Source organism: Rhinoderma darwinii, chromosome 4, assembly GCF_050947455.1.
Source record: "Rhinoderma darwinii isolate aRhiDar2 chromosome 4, aRhiDar2.hap1, whole genome shotgun sequence".
NCBI lineage: Eukaryota > Metazoa > Chordata > Amphibia > Anura > Rhinodermatidae > Rhinoderma > Rhinoderma darwinii.
The window spans coordinates 98,180,695-98,200,132 of record NC_134690.1 but is presented as its reverse complement, the minus strand read 5'-3'; positions in this window follow the sequence as shown (position 1 = coordinate 98,200,132).

Here is a 19,438-nt window from a genome sequence, read left to right as displayed (position 1 = left end):
TTTTTGCTGCTTTTTTCTTCTTCAAACATTTATAGGAAATGTTTCTAGAACTGCTTCATCGAAGTCCAAAAGTGATACGATTATTTGTATTAAAATACAGGAATATATACCAACTAATATATACTGTATATAATAACTTTGCCTATCACTTTTTTATTAGTGAGTGCTATTGCTATTATCATCATCTATTGTTTTTTTTCATGATTTTTTACAAAAAAGCTGTAAAATGGAAAGCGGCAGTAGAACTCAATCATAACTGATATATCATATTGTAAGTGCTCTCATTTCTTAAATGTTAACATCTAACCGAAAAATCTTGTGTACAAAAAGACACGTAGACCTCAACTCACTTCCTCACAACAGAATAGCAGGAAACTTTCTTTTTTCATGCTGAACATATAAAAATATTTTAAAATAGTTACAACCTTTACTATAAAGTGCTGCTCTGCTAAAACATTCACAAACGTTCAAAAGGGTCAATAAAAAAGGGATTCAAAATAAAAATGGTTTTACAGTACAAAGAAAGCAGTGTATCGCCGCAGCCAATGTGTAATTGGCAGGTTGCTCTCTTTTCAGGAACGGTATATCCCATAGGATGTGTGTCACAACATAAAGAAGGTGTGCTGCTAGAATACCCAGAAGCGAGCAGGAATTACAGGAAGCAGATGGACAGGGACATCCTCTTTACTTCATTTTCCAGCTGATTCCATTTGGAGATTTAATGCTTCAATGCTGAGAGATGTTGAGCTGCTTAAGGACATATCACAGGCCCTTCTGCTCTGTATGGGATAACCTCCTAGTCCAAAACCTATCACACCTTACCTGTCACTGCTTTTCGGAACTCTACAATATAAAGGTATAAATCTTCCAGCACTCCCCTTTCAGCGGGTGCTAAACATTTTCCCTAAAGTCTATGACAGGTGGACACTTTGCTTCGCGTGCTCACGACACAGAAGTGTTGGATGAAATGCAGAGAAGGCTCAGTAAGAAATGAAGCAGATTTCCTATTATAAATGACATTATTTTTTGTAACTCAGCGGGAAGAAATATCTGACAAGACTAAGTTTAGGCATTAATGTAGCATTTTCCCTTAAGAGGAGATCTATACTGAATGTTTAGAACATCTGGGTATTCTCTCTGCACAAAATCATCTTACATTCCATTATAAAAGAGCAAGGAACTTTGGTGCCGTAATTTAATTTGTGGCGATACAATTCGCTTTTTAGGAAGTGAAATTAAATACTTTATACTTTGGTCTGGCAGACAAGTCAGGGTCTAGGAGATTGTTGTAAAGGGAGCCTCATGACATGTTTGCTGCATTCTTCTTACCAATAAATCATATTATATCCTAAAACATCCCATAGTCATTAAGGGAAAACGGTCATTGCGTAAGTTAACCCTTTCGCTGCCAGTTCTTTGACATTTTGCACCTCTGGTAGCAAAGACAATTTTCACACTTTTGACATGTACAAATAAAACGTATTTATCATTTTCAAGGAGGAATTACAGAGGAACGGCACAATGTAGATTTCTAAGAAAAGATGCTCCAGAATTGTTATTCTATTAGGAATACAATTATTTACTAAAACAGACATGTCAGGAGAGATGACAGGTTCTCTTTAACTAAACAGCCTCTGAGCTGTATGTCAGACGAAGCTTATTGGCATGCAATAAAACATTTTTTAGATCGATACATTCACAATTTCTATATTACATGACTTGCATTACATTCGTTTGAATATAGAGATTCATTTTTATTTCTTTCACACATACCTCCAAAGACACAATGAACCTCAAATATGAAAACGAAACGGATCTTGTTCATCATGACAGCCATGTTTTATTTTTTAACTCTGATTGGATAATGCTGCCATCAAGTTATCTTTTACTCTAAGACAGTCTTCATACTTGAAACCCATTGGTTTCATTGGTAACCACAAACTAGGACCACTGTTCTTCAGGTAGAATTAAAATGTTATAAATATATTGAGGATATAATTATAATAACAGGTTTTGTGAAAATGAATGAATGCTAGAATACTGTTGGAATCCGCACTTTCATAATAACCAAAATAATAATGATAATATGAATGGCTCTGAAAATACTTATTATATTAATACTTAATTAATACTTAATTAATACTTAAGTGTATCAATTTAATGGCTATTGTCTCAACAACCAGAATATTAGAGTTATTGTTAATAATCCCAAATAGCGATTAAACTGTCACGCAGAATTGGAAAGCTCATCTGATAAAAGTTTAATGGATTTAGATTGTTTTAGAAACATAGACAAAAAAAAACATAGTTAATGGGAGCCTGTGAACCTTCTTCACTTCCAAACCCAGCATGTTTTTTTTTTTTTTATTAATAAACAGGTCAGTCAATGTGTTTGGTGTAACTTTTTAATTCTTTTTTATTAAAACTTAATTTAAATTTTTTAGATACAGCTGCTTGTTTTTTCTATACAGAGCAGCTGTATGTAGTGCTAAATCCTGTTCCCGTCAGGTACGCGGGTCTGACGGGTTCAGTGAAAGCGGGTCAGACACATAGGATCCACCTGTAATCTATCACATCTAAGTTATGAACTCAATGTGATAGATTACAGATGGATCCTGCGTGTTGGAGACACGTGGGACCCATTGACACTGAACCCGCCAGGTCTGTATCTCAAAAAGTAAAACAAAATTAAAAAAAATGAAACATAAAGTTACACCAAACAAACTGACCGACCTGTTTATATATATATATATATATAAAAGGCCCCTCAAGGGTGTACATAGCCTTTAAAATGATTATCTCTTGACTATCAGGAAATATGGACATCATAGAGGCTGTTACCCCACTTTTGGACCCCCCCTCAATTATCCAGAGCAGAGAGGCTCCCACTCTGGCAGACCCAGACTGTCCATGCATTACATAGTATAGCCAGTATGGCTAATGTAACAGCTGATCGCCAGGGGTTAGGGAAGCCAGGCCTATGTCAATCATCTGCTGGGCTGGCTACTATTTGTCCTCTGGCAATCGCAGGAGTACAAGAGGTCGGGCCTCCACTGATCTAGCATTTTTCACCTAAAAAAATGCTAAATGCTGGAATACCCATTTAAATGTTCCAACCTGACTTATGAATACCAAGCACATCCATGTTTTTTTTATGATATATATATATATAATAATGAAAACAAAATCTATTATTTTTTCATCTGAATGACAATTATTACGCTTCTGAAACTCATACTCCCTGTGACCTACAGTAGAAGTTTCAGTGATTCATAAGTCCATGCATCATTTTGATAGTATTCATTGGTTCCATTAACACATGAAGTAAGTGATATGATTAGACTTGGATACATGCAGCAGACTCTCTGTCTTAATCTATGAAGTGTAAAAAAAACGTCCAAAAAGTGTTTTCAGAACAGCAGCAGGTGGCAGACTGGAATACAGCACAGCATGGGCACTGTCTGCCAGTCCGAGCCATATTATTCAAAATTTGGACTCCATGAAAGTTTCAACATTTCAGGCACGCTGCTTTTTGGGATATTATTAATGGGAAGCGAAGACCGTATCTTGATTTAAAGTGATCATTCATTTTCTGTGAATAATGGGGAATGATAAGGCATGATGTATGTGATGCTATCATCTCTAGAGAAGCAGCGGTGGCATGTCAGAATCCAGTAAAATATGGAATGATTCATGTAACGCCGAGATGGAAAGTGCACAGATTTTAATAATGTAAGGGCTGCTAAATATATGCATATTATTGCACAAATCCTAAACTTTTGCGACAGATTAAATAGCATTATTGTACACATGAACATGAATATAATGGAAATATTCAAAAGTATGATAATTGTATTAACTTATAAGCAATTTATTATAATCTGTTAACTGAGAGACAATATCAGATTGTTTGCAAGGTGCCTTTCCACTTTTCTGCTTGGTAAGTTATATGCACTGGATGATAGTAATATAGTATAGTATTTTATAGTATAGTTTGGTATCGTATAGAATAGTAATTTACTATGAATTTAGAGAAAGGGCTACAATTATCATCAGTTTACAAGACTTGTGAGCTCCCTGGATGTGTAAACCAGGGGCCTCTTGACTGTAGAACCCATAGCTTTAATTCCCACAAGCTGGGCCACGTGCAGTCTGTCATTTTCCCCACCGCACTTTGTTCCTTATTTTTAATTGGCCAGTGGTCAGGTGGCTAGGGAGGAGCCAAAGGGTCAATAAAACAGCCACTGGGGGCAGCACTTCCTCTTTTGATTTGATTCACTATCCAGGATGGTCATAGGTGTATGGTTCAAAGCTGCCCACTCTGTTATTGGATGTCATTTTATCTTTTGTCATATGACTATTGTTAATTCTATTTGTTCTTTCTTCTGTTGGACAACCGTCACAGATTGGCACCTTGAAGTACCTTGCAGGTAACAGCAAAGTCACCAAATCTCATTAACTAGGACATGCCCACAATGCAGATGGTGGCTTTGCCATACTGGTGTACTCATTTTCTAGTAAACAGAAAATGCAAGAGCCTTCTGATAAATGAAAGCTATGACCTATACCCACACATTTAAAGGTGAAAGTGTTGCCTGCTTCTTTTTTTTATGTAATACATAAGTCCTGGGTCAACATGCACAGTCCCAGTTCCTGTAGCCTTGAAGGGATATTCCAGTTTCAGCAAATAAAGGTTATTCTCTGCATATTGAAAAGTTATACCAATTTTGAAACAATTCTTCCCGGTTTTCAAGATCTCTACTTGCAGTTATTTTAATAGGAACCTTCATTTTTTACTCACAGCGGACATAAATCTATTCTGGTCATGTGATGGACACAGGTGCTCATCTTGTTACAAGACACAGCTCTGATAACTGTACTGTAACTGTTAGGGCATGCCCAGACGTGGCAGAGTTTTTCCGCCACTGTCCGCATCAATGCCGCACAGAATCTGCGTTGCCTAAAATGGGCATTAAATTGATGCAGACTAGCCGTTTGCATATTGAGGGGAAGAGGGCTTCCCTTCTCTCTATCAGTGCAGGATAGAGAGAAGGGACAGCCCTTTCCCTAGTAAAAGTAAAAAGAAATTCATACTTACCCGGCCGTTGTCTTGGTGACGCGTCCCTCTTTCGCCATCCAGCCCGACCTCCCTGGATGACGCGGCAGTCCATGTGACCGCAGCAGCCTGTGATTGGCTGCAGCCGTCACTTGGACTGAAATGTCATCCTGGGATGCCGGACTTGAGGAAGAAGCAGGGAGTTCTCGGTAAGTATGAACTATTTTTTTTACAGGTTGATGTAAATTGTGATCGGAAGTCACTGTCAAGGGGGCTGAAACAGTTACTGCCGATCGCTTAACTCTTTCAGCACCCTGGACAGTGACTATTTACTGACGTCGCCTAGCAATGCTCACGTAATTACGTGTGCACACACACGTAGTCACCGGTAATTACGGGTGCACGCACGTAGTCACCTGTAATTACGGGTGCACACACGTAGTCACCCGTAATTACGGGAGCACACACGTAGTCACCCGTAATTACGGGAACCCCATTGACTTCCTCAGTCTGGCTGTAGACCTAGAAATACATAGGTCCAGCCCGATTGAAGAAATGTCATGTTAGTAAAACCAATACGCTCCGCAGCACACATAACATCTGCGGACTTCATTGCGGAATTTTGACTCTCCATTGAAGTCCGCTACACGTCCGCAACAGTCCAGAGCAATTCCGCCACGTCTGGTCATGCCCTTGCGATCCATGCACCTGTATGTCCATCACATAACCCGGACAGAGTTGTATCCACTTCACTTTTGTAATTACCATAAATACTCAGACCGTGGTGGTATAAATAATAGAAGTTTTAGTTTGCATTTTATATACCTTAAAAAAAAATTGTATAATCACAGATTTCCAGTTAGGGAGATGTCGAAGTAGGGATCTGTTTTTAGAAACAGTATCATAAGTTTAGAAAAATTCCCTTCAAAAACCTAACCTTTATAAATCTAAGGCTAAAACCAGAACTAATACACTGAAATACTGCTGCTATATATTTCTATATTATATTTTATATATGTATATATATATATATATATATATATATATATATATATATATATATATATATATATATATATATATATATACATATATATATATATATATATATATATATATATATATATACATATACTCTAGATGGATTTTTGTTCACTGAGGAGGTTTCTCAACATTTACAGATAGCCTGCAGGCAGGGAAAAGTGGACTTCAGGCTGCTGGAAGGTGGAGATATTGTAATTTCCTCTAATAAGATATATGAGAAAGTTTTATATATAAATACAGTATGTAAATCACAGAAAAAATATATAAAGAAAAGTCCATACTTACTGATTCAAAAGCAGGTTCAAGCACTAGCTCCCAACAGGATGCAGACAAGCCACAATGTTATATGGAGGGATGATATCCACTCTTACACCTATTATTCATGAGGGGGTGGGTGCTTAGTATTATCATTGCACACAGATAAGGCTTCTATGAGTGTGCCAGTCACACAGTTACGTGTAGTGCACCATGCCGGCTTGCAGCCGATTGATCACACCCATACTATTAGATTAGGTGGGCTGCCCAGCACTTTCTAGGTGCACCACACTAACTACAACAGCATTAATAGGCCAGGCTGCATCCTGTAAAAAATATACATGAGAAAAATAAGGTATTAGTTTATATTTTGGCCAAAATACGCCAGCTCGCAACCAGAGTCAAGGGTCCTCATCATCTTGTGAGCCCCTACACTTAAATAAATCACAGAAAAAATACATATATTTACTTTAAAAACATCACAGAAAAAAGGCCATATTTACTGACACAAGGGCAGGTTCAAGCACCAGTTCCCAACAGGATGCAGATAAGCCACAATGCCACATGGAGGGAGGTTGCACAGGTGCAAAATACTGATGAACAGCCACTCTGACATCTACTATTTATGAGGGGGTGGCTGCTGAGTACTATCCTTGCACACAGATAGGGCTTATATAATGGTGGCAGTCACACAGTTACGTGTAGTGCACCATGCCAGCCTATTAGTCACACTCATACTATTAGATTAGACAGAGGCGTAGCTAGGTTCTCCAGCACCCGGGGCAAAGATTCAGTTTGGCGCCCCCCCAACCTCTTTCCCGACATCTTCTTCCCCCATCACCGTGTTTGTTTTCACTACCAATCAATGACGTGTCATTTCTTTTCAACAATTCCTTTTATGTAACGTGAGCATAAAAACGTTTGTACATTTTACAAGCAATATAGTTCTATACACAACACCAGAACCAAGCTCAGTACATAAATACAGCCCCAGAACCAAGCTCAGCACATATATACAGCCCCAGAACCAAGCTCAATACATATATACAGCCCCAGCACAAATACAGCTCAATTTAGTGCAACCCCTGCTGTACAAGTTTGTACGGCGTAAAACTACAGCTCCCAGCATGGCCCGAACAATGGTAAGGATATGCTGGGAGTTGCTGTTTCACAAAAAATAAATCCTATCATAATCACACCACCCATCATCTCGCTGCAGATCATACAGTGACTACATTACTGATTAGAGGCAGAATGAACATTTACATTAAGTGACTCACCGGTGACGTCTCAGATTCTAGCTCTTTTTCTCCTTCTGGTCCAGACCTCTATGGTGGCTTCTCCCGGTCACAGCCCATTTCTGCTGTTTGCCGCTCAGATGTCTTCAGCTTCTTACTTTTCCAACATTTCTACACCTATAAATAAAGATAAAGTTCTCATTATACCACACACTACGCCCCTAAATATAATAGCACCATACTCTACGCCCCTAAATATAATAGTGACATACACTGCACCTCTAATTATAATAGCATCATACAACATGTCCCACACACACACACATTATGCCCCCTGTAGATTGTGTCTGCCATAGAGCACGATGTAGATAGTGCCCCCATAGAGCCCCCTGTAGATAGTGCCCCCATATAGCCCACCCCTGTATATAGTGTCCTACAAATAACTCCCCCTATAGTGCTCTACAGATAGCCCAGCCCTGTATATAGCCCCCTGTAGATATAGCCCACCCCTGTATATAGTGCTCCACAGATAGCCCACCCCTGTATGTAGCCCCCCTGTAGATATAGCTCCACATATAGTCCACCCCTGTATATAGTGCTCCACATATAGTCCACCCCTGTATATAGCCCCCTGTACATATAGTTCACCCCTGTATATAGTGCTCCACAGATAGCCCAACCCTGTATATACTATATACAGGGGTGGGCTATCTGTGGAGCACTATATACAGGGGTGGACTATATGTACAGGGGGGCTATATACAGGGGTGGGCTTTCTGTGGAGCACTATAGGGGGAGCTATTTGTGGGATACTATATACAGGGGTTGGCTATATCTACAGGGGGACTATATACAGGGGTGGACTATATCTACAGGGGTGGGCTATATCTACAGGGGTGGGCTATATCTACAGGGGTGGGCTATATCTACAGGGGGGGGCGATCTATGGAGCACTATATACAGGGGTGGGCTATATCTACAGGGGGGCTATATACTATATAGCTCCCCTGTAGCTATAGCCCACCCCTGTATATGGTGCTCCATAGATAGCCCACCCCAGTATATAGCCCCCCCTGTAGATAGACACTCCCCGTAGATAAAGCCCACCGCGTGTAGATAAAGTCCCCCTTGTAGATAAAGCCCCCCCCCGTTTAGACAAAGTCCCCCCCCGTAGATAAAGGCCCCCCCGTGTAGACAAAGTCCCCCCTCCATAGATAAAGGCTCCCCCATAGATAAAGGCCCCCCGTGTAGACAAAGTCCCCACTCCGTAGATAAAGTCACCCCTCCATAGATAAAGTCCCCCTTGTAGATAATGCCACACACTTTTATTACAATTAAAAAAAAAAACAACTATTTGAACTCACCTTAATCCCGCTCCCACACCGGCCGGCAGCCATGGAGACCTGCTCTTTTCTGTGCAGGTCTCCTGGGGGTTGAACGCAGCGTCTATGAAAGGCGCTGATTGGCTGGGCAGGATGACTTTCCCTGTCAGTCAGCGCCTTTCATCGACCGAAGCTTCACTGGTATAAAAGGTACCAGTCGCTTCACTGGTGCAAAAGCGCTGAATAGCCGGGCACGGAACGTACCCGGCCATTCATTTCTTCTAATTGTACCTGTGTCCTATAGACACAGGTACAATTATAGTGCAGGAGGAGGTGGCGCTGGCGCCCCCCTCTAAGTTGCGCCCGGGGCACATGCCCCGCCTGCCCCCCCCCTAGCTATGCCCCTGGATTAGGCGGGCGGCCCAGCTCTTTGCACCACAGTATGTACTACTGATGCAAAAAAAAAGTTAGAAGAATTTGTGCGTTTTACAATTCTGAAAATAAAACCAAAACAAAATAGGGGGATGGGCAGACTAGACTGACAACTTCATGTACTTGCAGTCACCATTCTCTGCTTCTATATCAGAAGTAAAGGTATGCATACCTTGATAGAAAGCAGAACGTTGTAAGGTTTTTGGACAGAAATATGGTAACAGTTGTCTTCCCAGAATTTTCCTTTTTCAGACAGTATAATATTTATTTCCATTCCTGTATATTTCTGTATTTTCTTTTTTTTGTGTGTGGTTAACAGGGGAATTGCTTAAAATTATTTATTGTTTTTCTCTGTGAGTCCACAGAAGAATGAGGGCTTGGTCTCAGACAGAATGACTGTGAACCACAAAGTAGCGGTAAAGTTGTTTGAACTGAACAAATACCAAAACATTGAAGACATAACTGGCTGTGCTCACTGCTTATTTCCCCTAATGGTTTATACATCAGGATTGTGTGTGTAGCTCTGTCTGCTGGTAGATTATATATACATTGTGAGTAAGCAAGCAGATGTGACTGACTGGACGGGATTCCAGCGAGAATATCCATACTGTGAATAGGCGACTCCTCCGCACAATGGAAGCCAGAGCGCTGTCCTTGCTTATTTATGTCAAACAACTGTGCTGAAATTTCTTCACTAAAATGAATAGAGCTCAGTAATTTTTAAGCACTGAATATAACAGTCATCATTACAGGACTAAGAATGCTGCGTATATACTGCTCAGACATTTTTATGGTAAATTGTCTCTATCAGACTGATGCACTTTACATGGCAACTCTGTACATGCCGACGGACATACCATAGAGACAGATCATGAAGCTCCTATGCGGCCCTAGGATAGAGAAGGCGCTACACTGGTTGGTTGCATCCTATTTGGTGGCAAGAATCTGGGTAGGACTCTCCTTTCTACAGGAACTACAATTCTATCAAACAAAGGGATGGGCAGGAGTTCCACCCACATGGTAAACCACTGGCCGACCGGTATTAAAACCTGGAGACTGGTGCCAGTTTTTAAATTATACCAACACTATCAATTGCCTGTAATTTTCTTGGAAAATGTATATTCTTATGTTTCCCTATAGTCCAACCCAGGTGTCCTCAACCAGTGGCTTGTGAGCCCCTCCTGTGTGGCTCAAGGGCTGTCTGCTATACCGGAATGTTTGCAGAGGTCCAGCAGACAACAGACACATATTCCTGTAGTTCAGGGGAGGAGTCATAAAACACTGTAACGTCGCTGCCTTCTCCTGCTAAAGGACGAGCATCAATGCATAACTGATAAAACGAAGACCTTCACAAATAAGGAATAATAGACATATGGTGAGTAACCTGGATATATAGACTGTGTCAAGGCCTCACAAAAATAGCATAAATCAATCAAAGAAATAAGTATTGGGTTATGGGATGCATCACTGCAGGACTAGGATTAATTTTGGATGACAAACTCTGTGTGGTCTATAATTTAATCTGGCTAAAAGTGATAAATAGCTGAATTAAATTTTTAGCATTTTAACAGATAGCCTCAAGCCCTTAGTTGCTGTTTTGTTTTTTTATTTGAAGTGGAGATGATCTTTAAAGTACTCTGCCTGGTGGAAGATGCACTCCAGGTCACCAACTGTATCGGGAACTTCAGCATGGACCCATTCATTTTAATGAAGCAGTGATGCATTTCCCTGCCCAGCCGGTTAGTCCATGGATTACAATGGACTAATCTGTGGACTACGTCATTTTTTTTCTTTTAGACAGAGGCTACTGCACTGTTATATGCAGAATTTCTTATACATGTAAATTAAATAATTTTTGCAAAGGTTTCACTTGCAATTTTTTTTTTACCATAAGGTAACACAGAAGTTGGTTATCACTCAACTTTCCACAATTTGTGGGCAACACCTTCCACAATCTGTGACTGTAAGATAATCTCAAATCTAGTGTGAATGCAAGTAGATGTCTAAAGTTGAAAAGTAGAAGAAGACTATAGATGACCATAAACAGTAGGGACTTGTCCATACTTTTAATTATGATGCATTTTTCCTCCCAGAATGCTCCAATCTTAGTTTTGGCCAGTTTTGCATACAGTGTTTAGCCACGTTTTTCATAACCTCTGTTTTTGGTGGGCTAAAAAAAAGTTAAAAACAGTTAAAGGGGGAGTTTACACTGAGTTTTTTTAACAAGTTTTTTGACGTGGAAACCGCGTCGGAAAAAGCAACAAAAAATGGCTGATAATGCCTCCCATTGATTTCAATAGGAGGCGGAGGCGTTTTTTCCCACGAGCAGAAAAAGAAGGGACATGCCCTATCTTCGGGCGTTTACGCTTCTGACCTCCCATTGACATCAATGGGAGGCAGAAGAAGCATATTTCTTGCATTTTATGCCCACTGCGCTCAATGGCCGCGGGCGAAAAACACAGCGTGAAACACTGCGAAAATCGGCATGCAGGCAGAGGAAAATCTGCCTCAAAATTTCAAATGGAATTTTGAGGCAGATTTTCCTCCTGCAAAAAACTCTGTGTGAACCCAGCCAAATAATGTTATTTTCGTATATAAAAAAATTATATATATTAAAAGTTTAAAAAAATCCACCTTTCCCATTTTCCGCCAAAAGCAATGTACCTTTTTTTCAATTAACATAACTGGTTTTGCCGCGTCCATAAAAGTCTGAACTATCAAAATATAAAATTATTTAACCTGCATGGTGAATGCCATAAAAAAAAAAGTTTAAACGGCAATTTTCTTGATCACCACATCTTTCATAAAAAGTGATCAAAAAGTCTCATGTACCCCAAAATGATACCTATAGAAACTACAGCTTGCCCCGCAAAAATAAGTCCTCATGCCGCTCAATCATCATAAAAATTGAAAATTTGGCAAATTTTATTTTTAACAAATAGTTTTTTCTTTGTAAAAGTAGTAAAACAAAAAAAAATATAGAAATTTTGCATCGTCGTAATTGTATTAACCCACAGAATAAAGTTAACATGCTGTTTTTACGGCACAGTCAACGCTGTAAAAACGAAACTCCCTTAAAAATGGAGGAATCACTGTTTTTTTTCCCATTCCACCCACAAAGGTTTTTCTTCCAGTTTCCTAATACATTATATGGTATAATAAATGGTGGGATGAAAAACTGCAACCCATCCCTCAATTAAAGACCTCACACAGCTATATCAAAAGAGAAATAAAAAAGTTATGTCTTTTAGAAGGTGGGGTGGAAAAAAAACTAAAATTGATATCCAAAAAATAGCTGGGGATGGAACGGTTTAACCCGTTAGTGACCGGCCCATAGTGTTTCTACGTCGGTCACTAACGGGCCTTATTCCGATGCAATAGACTTTTTACGTCGCTGCATCGGAATAAGTAAACAGAGCAGGGAGCTGTCAAATCTCCCTGCTCTCAGCTGCCAGAGGTAGCTGCGCGCTGGGGGCGTCCCTGCTCTAACATGTGAGATCGATATTAGTATCGATCTCACCCGTTTAACCCATCAGATGTGGTGCTCAATAGCGTGCATCGCATCTGAGTGGTTTTGGAGAGAGGGAGGGAGCTCCCTCTCATCCCACTGACACCTTGCGATAAGATCGCCGAGTGTCTGTGTCTCCGATGGCAGCCGGGGGCCTAATAAAGACCCCCAGGTCTGCCTGTAGCGAATGCCTGCTAGGTCATGCCGGAGGCATGACCTAGCAGATGCCTGTCCGTTTTAACTGGACAGGCAGTAATACACTGCAATACAAAAGTATTGCAGTGTATTATAATAGCGATCGGAGAATCGCATATTAAAGTCCCCTAGTTGGAGTAGTAAAAAAGTAAAAAAAAAGTTTAATAAAGTAAATTTAAAAAAAAGTGAAAAAAAAAAAATGAAAAACTCACTTTTCCCCTTACAAACTGCTTTACTAATAAAATAACAAAATAAAGTAAAAAAGTTACGCATATTTGGTATCGCCGCGTCCGTAACGACCCCGACTATAAATCTATTAGATTATTTAACTCGCACGGTGAACGACGTAAAAAATTTAATAAAGAACTATGGAAAAGTTGCTGTTTTCTGTGAATCCTGACTTTAAAAAAATTTGATAAAAAGTGATCAAAAAGTCGCATCTACTCCAAACTGGTACCAATAAAAACTACAAGTCTTCCCACAAAAAAAAAGCCCTCATACAACTGCATCGGCGGAACAATAAAAAAGTTATGGCTCTTCAAATATGGAGACACAAAAACAAATAATTTTGAAAAAAAAGCGTTTTTACTTTGTAAAGTAGTAAAACATACAAAAACGATACACATTTGGTATCGTTGTAATCGTAACAACCCGCTGAATAAAGTTATTGTGTTATTTATACCACACGGTAAACGGCGTAGATTTAGGACGCGAGAAAGAGTGGCAAAATTTCAGTTTTTTTTCAATTCCCCCCCAAAAAAAAGTTAATAAAAGTTAATCAATACATAATATGTACCTCAAAATGGTGCTATTAAAAAATACAACTTGTCCCGCAAAAAACAAGACCTTATACAGTTATGTCGACGCAAAAATAAAAAAGTTATAAATCTTGGAATGCCACGCTGGAAAAACTTAAAAAATGGCTTGGTCATTAAGGTTTAAAATACGCCGGTCATTAAGGGGTTAAATAGATATAGAAAAATACCACCCTGGAGGCAGGATGTCAAGTTAAGACAGTGAGCTCTAGTATAACGTCTTAGGCTGTGTTCACATCAGCGTTGCCCTTCCGTTGACGGTTTCCATCTGAGGTTTCCGTCAGGTTAACCCCTCAATGTAAAGGCAAACTGAAACTTTAGCTTCTGTTTCCCTCAATCAATAGCGCAGTCGACTGCGCTATTGGTTCCGTCAAGAACAACGGAACCCTGTCACAACGGTGACAAACTAAAATCTTTAGCAACGTTTCCGTCACCATTGAGATCAATGGTGAGGGAAACGGAAGCTAAGATATAAAGGGAATTTTTTTTTAGTTAAACAGTTAGTGTATAAATGATTAAACATTGTTCTAATTTTTTTAATTTTTTCACGAGTCAGGAAATCTTATAAATTAGATTCTAATTTATAACATTTCCCAGTGCTGGTCTCTAGATGGAGCAATTCCCAAAATTGCAGCATTGGCATGTGGTAAAGCAACCACATTGCTTTATGCTGCAAAATTTGAGAAAAGACACTCACTCTAGTGAGCTCACAGAATCCCCCCTCCCTTATCCTGGCTAGTGCCAGGAGAAAGGAGGGGATTGAATGTTCAAACCTCCTACACTGTGTGTCACCATTTTTTTAGCTAACACACAGTGTAGTAGGTTTACATACAGTGCTAATCACACACTAAAACACGAACAAACACAGACATAACTTACCTGCTCCTGCCGCCACCGCTCCCTCCGGTCCGTCCGCTCCATCTGCTCCCTCCGCTCCAAGTCTTGCATTAGAACACAAGTCCGGAAGCCGCGACCGGAAGTAGTAATCTTACTGTCCGGCCGCGGCTTCCGGTCCACAATAAAATGGCGCCGGATGTCGCTCGGCCGAAGACCTTCAATTTGGACTGTGTGGGAGCGGCGCATGCGCCGTTCCCACACAGACGGCGTACAGCATAGTGAATGGAACGGGTCCCGTTCGCATTCTCTATGGGGCTATATGTGCCGTATTCCATGTCTGTATGTGTCGTTAATCAACACATACAGAGATTTAAAAAAAATGGCAAGAAAAAGTGCAAAAATAAAAAAAAGTAAAACACACAAATAAATAAAACATTTTTTAATAAAACACTAAAAGCAAATTGATATAAAAAAAATGTTTTCGCGACACCCGATTTTGCAACCCCTATCTCCTATTGCAGCAGATCGGCGCTGCAATGTAGATAAGAGTAACATTTTTTTTTTTTTTAAACGAGCCTTTTTGGCCAAGTTATGACCATTTTTATATTTATGCAAATGAGGCTTTCTAAAGTACAACTGGGCGTGTTTAAAGTTAAAGTACAACTGGGCGTGTATTGTGTATGTACATCTGGGCGTTTTTACTTCTTTTACTAGCTGGGCGTTGTGAATAGAAGTGTATGATGTTGACGAATCAGCATCATCCACTTCTCTTCGTTACCACCCAGCTTCTGGCAGTGCACAGACACACAGCGTGTTCTCGAGAGATCACGCTGTGACGTCACTTCCTGCCCCAGGTCCTGCATCGTGTCGGACGAGCGAGGACACATCGGCACCAGAGGCTACAGTTGATTCTGCAGCAGCATCAGCGTTTGCAGGTAAGTAGCTACATCGACTTACTTGCAAACGCCGATGCTGCTGCAGAATCAAATGTAGCCTCTGGTGCCGATGTGTCCTCGCTCGTCCGACACGATGCAGGACCTGGGGCAGGAAGTGACGTCACAGCGTGATCTCTCGAGAACACGCTGTGTGTCTGTGCACTGCCAGAAGCTGGGTGGTAACGAAGAGAAGTGGATGATGCTGATTCGTCAGCATCATACACTTCTATTCACAACGCCCAGCTAGTAAAAGAAGTAAAAACGCCCAGATGTACATACACAATACACGCCCAGTTGTACTTTAACTTTAAACACGCCCAGTTGTACTTTAACTTTAAACACGCCCAGTTGTACTTTAGAAAGCCTCATTTGCATAAATATAAAAATGATCATAACTTGGCCAAAAATGCTCGTTTAAAAAAAATAAAAATAAAATGTTACTCTGATCTACATTGCAGCGCCGATCTGCTGCAATAGGAGATAGGGGTTGCGAAATCTGGTGACAGAGCCTCTTTAAGTTAGTCTTTCCGTTGCTGGGTTAACCCAATGGAAACCTCCGATGGAACCCCTCAATGGAAGGGCATCGTTGATGTGAACAGGCGCTTATTGGAAATAATCAGTCTTTTGTACCATCAACTTCAGATGACATCCAAGTATACGCTGACAAACCTCGGAAGATCTCATTTACAAAAGATTATTCATTGTAAGATAGCATTAAGGTCCTGTTACACAGCCCGATTTGGTCAGAGAAAATGAAAGCCGATCAATGAGACATCTGGTTCATCGGTGCTTGTTTGCTCTATTCACAAGGAGCTATGATTGGTTATGTATGGGGTTGAGTGATCGTTACTACAATCGCTTTTCCCTATGCATTTCCATCATGTCGGCAGCACAACTCGCTGTTTACACAGGGAGATTTGCTGCCGACAATAATATTTAATGCTGCACAAACAAGCAGATCAGCCGACAAACAAGCATTTGCTGATTGTTTGCCTGATAATTGGCCAATGTAAAATGGCCTTTAGAGACAAATAAAACATACCCAGCTGTCATTTTTATATATTGGCAATTTTTAGTTTTTCTTGAAAATGTATAATGTTTATGGCTAGCTCAGAGAGAAGTCAAGCCTTAGATGGCAGTAAAGATGGTGTCAAATTCGTCTCAGAGAGCAAAAAAAGAAAGAGACAAAAGAAAATATAAGTACAAGGAATGGACAGCAAAAACCCAGAAAAATTTGGCTTGCTTGAGTACATTTTGGACTATTCCGATACTAAACATTTTTAAGCAACATATTTTATTTATATACTGTACTGAGTTTTTCTATGATACTACACTTTCTATATCTTATTGCATATTACATGTAGTGAGACTCCTTTATATGAACACTTAAGACAAGAAGAGCACAAGGTTTTTCAATCACACTGTAAATAGGAAAGATGGATGAGCTGGATGACAGCTAGGACCATAACTGGCAGATGAATACATTAAACATCGCGACTACGTGAAAGATGTGATTTTATTAGGGATCACTGCACTCTTTCCACACTTCCTAACCTGTACTATAGAGGTGGTTGAAAGAAAACATTCTAAACATAGTGTAATATTAGCCATATGAGCTTGGAACATGACCAACAAACACAGCCAAATAGCGTAGAGTAAAAATGAAAAAAAACTTCAAAATCTGTAGACACTGTAATAATGTATCATCCGGACCAAACAACTAAAGAGAACCCAACATTAAAACAACACATCTTGCTATATATTATATTGAGCCTTATAGTTATAATAGTGGTGGTGGTTCTACATAGGAGTATTAGAACCATGGAACCCTAAAACAAAATTGGACATATTTTTACACACAGTAAAACATTTTATCACTTTCCAATTGTTTTGTTTTGGAACTACACATAAATTGTAGTTTTAATGCCAAGGACACGAGCATAAAATGGGTCATAAGTTGGTGGTCAGATATTTTCTTCAGGAAATGGCAATTTGCTTATTAAATTACTGTTTCCAAATAATTTGCCCTTTATAAGAAATACATATATATATTTATTATTATTTGTCTAAGAAGGTCAACTGTAATTATCATTGGTCTACAAAAAATGTCCTTCACAACCTTTTAGAGTACTTATTCCAAGCCATCAGTTATATGTTCATTTTTTGCTCTCTTCTTCATGTAGTATTGTAGCATGTATCTACATGCATGCTGCTAATATAAGAGCAGATGATTTGGAAGTGGTATTTGCCTTTTGATATTGAAGTATAGACTATTTCAGTAACATGACATATAGTAAGTATGTGTGACGTCCTCCTGGTCTATGGATTTAGCATACTTTGACCAAGATGAACACGCATATTGGAGGGAATTACTGAGAGCTTAATTGTTGTCCAAAATGTCGTTACGACAAGTCTAAGGTTAGTTTAGGGCTTGCTCACAATGGCGGATTCTGTTGTTTTTACTGGGCAAAATAGCGCAGCATGCTGCGCTATTTTGTCCAGCAAAATGAAATTCACCAAAACCTTTGTGCGCCATTAGTGTCCATCAAACGACAGATCCGGTGTTTCCGGTTCCTCGTTGTTCTGCTCCTATAACGGAGCACAACAACAGAAAACCATAATGTCAATATGAACAGAGCCTTTTAGAAAACATTTTGCCTTAATGACCGGTAAAATGTTATCCTTTTTTGTTATGATGACTTTAACTGTTTTATTGTGACTCAGCAGCTTTGACACAATAAAGAGATCCTGGTAATCATGTTATTAGGCATGTAATAACTAGCATTCATAAAAGTACTGAATCCTGTAATCTATACCCGGCACTCAATCACCACTATATATAAAATAAAAAGGAAAAAGGGGTAACAAAAATCTGCCTCCTCTTTGTGGCCTCTAGTGTTAACTTATGGTCCTAGCCCCGACCGATTTAACATAGCATGATCACAGCCACAACATCTGAACACCGCAGTTCTATTGACTGAACTTAGATCACCATCATATCATAAATGTTTTTTTCGGAAGAGGTGCTACAGGAAAAACAAAGCCAGAATGCCCGATGTTCCTCTATTACTTAATGGGGGACCTATGTGTATTAACTATGCATGCACTAATAGCTTTATATGACAAGGGGTTATGCTGCAGATTACCCTTTTATGTCTTAAAACATTTTGTTACTATTAGCAAGGCCTGAATAAGATTGATGGAGGCCCCTGGGTATAACATTTTTTAAGGGCTCCATCCCACCTCTGGGATTTAGATGCCACCTGTTCCCCTATCATAGCCACATATAGGTGAGGTAGCCTATGGGTGAAATAAAAAAGCCAACTCGACTGAATAAGATCATCAAAAGGCCTTCAAGGAGGGAGGGTGGTTGTGGCCCCACTAGGTCACCAAGGTGGTGGAGGCTTCAAGGTACCCTCCCTATAATCTGACTATTAGGGTATTTTTTTACTGTGTACATTTTATTTTGTGTGTTTTTAGCACTGCCTTATGTCTGCGGCACTGTGTAAGACCATCCACTCAATTATTAACTGGTTGATTGTAGAATTGTCAAAGAAAGTCAGACACAAGTATTACAACCAAGTAATGCAATGTCTCTTATTCCAGGAGAACAGTAGTGCACATTTTTTTATTCAGACAAGTGCATCATTCTGACATTTCTAAAAAACAATGATTTCAATAACTCAAGTGTTCCAAATTTATTTGTTTTGGCAACAATCCAAACTAGCCCATAACTTTCCCGTATGGGATTGATTATAGTTTCCTTTAAGTATTAAATCCCGTTTCTGTGCCAGTTTTTAA